The following is a 6,281-nucleotide window of genomic DNA, read 5'->3' as shown; positions in this document are numbered from 1 at the left end:
AAAAAAAAAAAAAAAAACAGAAAGTGAAAACTGAACCGGAAAGAGAGCGCCGCCGCTTTCCTCTTCCCCCAAGGTCGCCGCCGCCATGGCGCCCGCCCCGGCGCCTTCCCGCGCCGCCGCCATCCCTGTGCCCACAGCGCCAGCCTTGGCTCCGTCTCCTCCCTGCGCCCTTCAGTCCCAGCCTGCAGACCCTCGGCTCCTGTTCCCTCAGCTCCTGTTTTCGTCCCCTCGCCTCTTTCCTTCGTGCCGTCGGCTCCTTCCCTCAGCGCCGTCCTTCATGCTTGGCTCCTCCCTTTCTCCCCCTCGGTGCCATCGTTCATCTCGGCGCCGTCCTGAGCCGTTGGCTCCTTCCTTCATCCCCTCAGCACCATCCTTGAGCCCTCCGCTACCAGCCTTCAAACCCTTAGCGCTGTCCTTCATCCCCTCAGCACCATCCTTCATCCCTTAGCCCCTTCTGTCGGCTCCTTCCTTCATCTCCATGGCCCCTTCTCTCATGTCCTCAGCCTTTTCCCTCAGCCCCTTCTCTCAGCACTATCCTTCATCTCCTTGGCTGCTTCCTTCATCCCTCAGCCCCATCTCTGCATCATCCATCATCCCCACAGCCTCTTCCCACAGCACCATACTTCAGCTCCTCAGCACCATCCTTCACCTCAGCTCCTTCCCTTAGCACATCCCTCATCCCTTCCACCATTTCCTTCATCACATTCCTTCATCCCTTCCACCTTTTCCTTCATCCTCTCCACCTTTTTCCTTCATCCTTTCCATTCTTTTGTCCATCTCCTCAGCCCCTTCCCTCAGCACCATCCTTCATCCCGTTGAACCCTTCCTTCAGCCTCCTTCGTCACCCGCATGGGCTCTTTCTTCACCCCTTCCCTCAGCCCTTCTGTCCCTTCCCAAGGGCTTTCCCTCAACCACTCCCCTCAACCCCCTTGCCCAAAGCCCTGGGAAGGTCCCCACCACCCACTTGTCCCACTGCCCATCTCATATGGTGGCTCCTGGACCTGCTCTGTGATGTCCTTGGGACTATGGGGCACTTGCATGGCAGGAGATAGCTCCATGACCCCTCTGGTGAGGACCTGCTCCTGGGTGCCCTCCAAATACCCACATCTCATGGGGGACACATTGAAAACATGCAAGTCCAAGGCTTGGGGGTGGGTTTGGTGCAAGAATAAGGTGGGCAACAAGAGAAGGTTTAAGCAGAAAAAGATAAATAATCCCATTTCCCTCCACCACCATCCCTTTTTATCGGTCATATAAACTCAGGGGCTTTCTCCTTGCTTCCCCATTTGCAGGAAGCGAATTATCCCTTGCAGTAATTAATTACCTGATGATTTTTGCTGCTCTGGTGGGAGGGGAGGTGGCCCTATGTGGGCACGTGGGAGCTGGAGATAGCGCTGGCCGATGTTGCAATAGGGACGTGGCACAGGGCACTGCAGGTTGCACAAGGCGGTGTGAGAACATTGTGTTCCTAGCGGTGGTTTAATGTTTGCACTGCAGATATGTGGCCGACAGCCATGCCAGGCTTTCAAGCTTGAGAGGAGCCCACCAGAGGTTCAGGTACCGCAGGCGTGAAGCAACAAGCCATGGCCGGTCCTTTGGCCAGTCTCCAAGCGTAGGAGGTGGATGTGTTGAGAAGACTTTGCTTTTCCCTGTTGCTGCTGACAGGGACACAGGAGACGCAAAGGGACTAGGTTGTGGAGACGGTCCCAAGACCATGTTGGGTAGATAGGAGCAGGGATCCCCGCACTTGGATCACACACTTGTAGACCTGGGGCAAGCCAAACAAGAAGGCCTGGAAAATGAAGGGTAAAAGGAGAGGAAGAAAATGTGATGATGTGACAGCTTGCTGATAAGTCACTTATTACTCAAGGCCATGCTGTGGGTCAGCAGCATTCGTGATACTTGGAAGTATCATGACTTGGATTCACTTGGGAGTTCCTAACTTCTTGCTGTAATTAGACATCACAGCAGGAGAAGGAAAAGTGTTATTCCTCCGGGGAAAAAGTCAAGGCATGGGGAAGAGTAAGGGATTTGTGCAGTGCCATGGGGCCAGGCAGTGGCAGGGCTCTTGCTCTGATCGCTCGGCGACGTATCCCATATTTTTTCTAGATGCTGCTGAGGCACCAAAGGCTGGAGCTCTTGCTGGTGGTGTTAGCCTTGAATATAATCTACCTAGGAGTGAGGAAGACTTTCCTAGGAGTGTGGAAGGCTTTCCATGTTCCAGTGCCTTCATCTTCACATGAAGCCAGATAGAAATGGAGGAAAGACTAAGACTAATGAGGAAAGACAAAGCAAGTGGGGCCTGTTGAGCCTGGAGAAGAGGAGGCCAAGAGGGGACCTGGTCAGTGTGTGCAAGCAGCCGAGGGGAGGATGGAGGGAGGAAGGGCCAAGCTCTTGTGGGTGGTGGCCAGTGGCAGGCCAAGGGGCCCTGGGGCCAAGCTGCAGCGCAGGCAGCTCCACGTGCCCGTGAGGAAGAGCTTGTTTGGTGGGAGGGTGCCCGAGCCCTGGCCCAGGCTGCCCAGGGAGGCTGCGGAGGCTCCTGCTCTGCAGATCTGCCAGCGCGCCGGGATGCGCCCGGGTGCCCCGTGCTCTGGGTGTCCCTGCTGGAGCAGGGGCTGCCCTGGGGGAGCCCTGGGGGTCCCTTCCAACCATTCTGGGATTCTCTGAAGTATCTTCCCAAGGTCAACAGCGCACCTCCTTCTGGGAAGCTTGTGGAGGACTCTGAACTTCTGCTGCAGTTGTATTTGCGTGGGGAGGAAACATCCATGGGCAGTGCAGCAATGAAACATGAGTATTTTAGCATAAAGAAATACTCTTGAGAAGGAAAGTTACGGTTTCTGGTGTCATTCTTTTTCAGGTTTTGTTCCTATGTTCGACTATTACAAATAATAACATACTTAAGGGAATTTTGTTGACTATTTCGGAGGCGAGAGGGAGAGGAACAGAGCAACAACTGAGTTTTCTGGAGGTCAGGCATTGATTCTGCCTGGAGTTTCCATGTTGCCCTTTGGTTCTTCATGCCTTTTGGGGCAGGTAGACACGTGCAGCCCACAGAAGATGGTAGCCCATGATCCGCCTTTGGTGCAAGCCTATTTCCCAGCAGATCTGGGTCTGGGCTTCTTTGAAAGAATGACTCATGAAGCTGTGTCATAGCGACAAGTCTAAAATAAAGAAGTAGTCATCTGAAGACCCATTTCCTCTTTTATTCAGAGAGAAAAAAAAAAGATATATGTAGATACTGTCAGTCATTCTGAAAAAGCAGTGGCAACAAAATGAGTGAATACTGGAGGAGAAGCAGTAGTTCTTGAAAGCTACAGAGTAACCAGAGAAGATAAGGCAAATAATTAACTTGAGATCATTAGTGCCTTTTTTTTTTTTTTTTTTGAGGAGGGAGCATCAAGATCCCCAGCTGCTATGGGAGGTGCCCAAATACAACCTGCAAACACAGAAGACCTGTGGGCTCCCTCCCTTCCTGCTGGGATGAATCATGGGCCAGCAGATGACCCAGAAATACGTGGAAACACTGAGTTTTCCCTCTGCCTTTTTGCTATTTCATTTTAATTCGCTACAGGAAGGATTAGCTTGGCTTTTGCTTGGCTTCCTAAGAAAATTAGCCTTGTAATCAAAGTGTTTCTACCTGCCTGTCTCTTCCGCTGACCTTTTGCATTGGGGAGGTCACTAATGGCTCATGTTGATTCTGAGTCAATATTTACATTTGCTTGTCTTAAAGCCAGACTAGTTGGTGATTCTCATCCTGATTCTCATCCCCGTGGCTGGTGCATGAGACCTAGTGTGTTTTATTTTTCATGGCCATCTACATCATGCATCTCCATCTTGATGCATGGCCATCAAGACAGATGAAGGCAAGTCTCATTGGTGAAACGCAAACACATGGAAATACACATGGGAATAACACAGAGGCTGTTGGAGAAGGAGCTGAAAGCTCCAGTTTGGAGGCTCAGAGGGGCCAGAATATCTCTTGTTTGAGGATATCTTGTGGTTTAGGGTCTCAGCTGTTGTGCTAGAGCAAAGAGAACTTGTGGGCTGGTTTGATCGCTTTGGCAGCCCTCTACATTTGGTCTCTCCCAATGCCCTTTCCAGTGTATCCAGCAAAAATGTGCATCTCCTTTTTAAAGGTGTCGTGTTCAGAGAAGGTGGAAGGTTTCTACAAAGACTTCTGGGCACCTGCATGGGGATGGGAGCGGGTGGGTGACTGAAATGACTGCAACGTGGCGACCCAAAGGTTGAGCCCATCTGGTTTCACCCCATCTGGACAGAAAGAGGTTCATTCCTATATGTTTATCCTCTACTGTTTTCCATAAAACATTGTCAAAAACGCAAAGAAGAGTGGGAAATGCAAACTCAAGAGTTTCCTTGTTCCAAGTTCTACTTCATGCTAAAGGGCCGTCACCTCCATGTCATCCATAAAGCTCTTTTACCTCTGCAGCGTTCGGCTCAGGCCAAGCTCCTACAATCGCTTCAGCATCTTGGATCCTTATCTAGATAAGTCAGCACATTTTCCAAGCGCTTTTGATCCCTCAGTGGTCTTTCCTTGAGGAAACCCTAAGTATTCCCTGCTCCATGAGATGTTCCTATCAATGACCCGATCCCTTTTGCCCCATTGGAAGTTCTGTCGCATTTTCCCTACTATCAAGCTCTGCTATTTCCTCACAGTATATTAGTGCAATATCCATCTCTGACCCTAAAGCACATTTCAGATTTTCATTTTCGGCTTTAATTTGTTCCTGCGCTTGTCTTCCGGACGCTATTTCAACTCGTAGCTTCCTACGAAGCCAACTTCTTGCTTGAGCTGTGATGGAAACGCTTCAATAATTGAACCAACACCAGGGAAACGCAGCCAAAGTTGTTCAAACCCTCCAGAAACGTCTGACAAAACCCGGCTTGTTTCTTGGTGTTTCCACGGTCGCGTAAAACCGCACGCCGCATTAGCAGCCACCACATGTTGTCAGGAAATGAGTCAAAGAAGCCAAGAATGTGACCAAGTGCAGATTGCCATTTTCAAGAGCGAACACGTTTTTTTTTCTTTATTTTTTTTTTCATTTCTTAAAATCTTTTTTTTTGTTCAATATTTTTCAGCTGCTGCTTACATAGATCCTCACCAGTTTTCAATTTGTCTAAACATCCCTGCAAATGCTCAGAGATTCAGAGATGCTGCTGCTGCTGGTGCAGAGATTCAAATGCTCAGAGAAAAAAAATAAACCAAGTTTTGGGTTTTTTTTTTTTTTGATGTAAACAGCTGCCTTTTAGACCAAAGGAGCATTTTCAGTGGTTGTTCCTATCCTCAGCGTTGTTATTTTGCTTCAGAGATGATGTCAGCTCCTCCACATTTTTTTTCCCCACTTCCGCACCGTTTCCAACCCCTCCTTTCCTTGTCTTCCCCGGAATCTCGCATTCTCTCACTGAGCTGCTTTTTTCCCGTCTGTTTTTACCTAGATTGCAAGTTCCGCGGGGCAGCAGAGCTGCTAAAGCTGAAAAGGCGACTCCTGGCCGGCCCGGGCTCCCCGCGCTGCGCCCTTCCTCGCGGGTAAGATATATATAGACCTATAGATATATACACACACTGACATCATTCCCAAGGCACTTGCTGCGCTCCCGGTGACTCCGTAGGAGCCTCCTGCTCCCTGGCGCTGTGAGGGACCCAGGGACCCCCCTACCCCCGTATCCCTCCCCACACCAGTGCCCCCAGCCCCACACAGGGTCCCCAGTCGATCTCACCAGTGCCCCCAGTCCCAGCCCCCCCAGTGCCTCCCCACACCAGTGCCCCCCAACCCAGTGCTCCCAGGAGCCCGCACCAGTGTCCCCATTGCCCCCACATCCCAGTATCCCCCCATACCCCACACCAGTGTCTCCAGTCCTATCCCCACACACCAGTACCCTCTCCGCGGGTGCCTCCCATCACCCCTGTGCCCCCAATAACCCACACCAGTGCCCCCCGTCACCCCTGTGCTCCCAGTACCTCACACACCAGTGCCCCACACCAGTGCCCCCCATCACCCCTGTGCCCCTAATACCCCACATCAGTGCCCCACACGGGTGCTCCCAGTGCCGCCCACACCAGTGCTCCCCATCACCCCAGTGCCCCCAGTGCCCCACACCAGCGCTCCCTGTGCCCCCAGGGCCCCCCCATCACCTCTGTGCCCCAGTCACCCCTGTGCCCTCAGTGCCCCACAGCAGTGCCCCCAGTGTCCCCCCCCACCAGCGCCTCCCACACCAGTGCTCCCAGTGCCCCCTAATCACCCCAGTGCCCCCAGTCCCCACAG

This window comes from Nothoprocta perdicaria, unplaced genomic scaffold (genome assembly GCF_003342845.1).
Source record: "Nothoprocta perdicaria isolate Ctin4 unplaced genomic scaffold, notPer1 scaffold_359, whole genome shotgun sequence".
Lineage (NCBI taxonomy): Eukaryota > Metazoa > Chordata > Aves > Tinamiformes > Tinamidae > Nothoprocta > Nothoprocta perdicaria.
Note: the sequence above shows the minus strand (reverse complement) of the source record.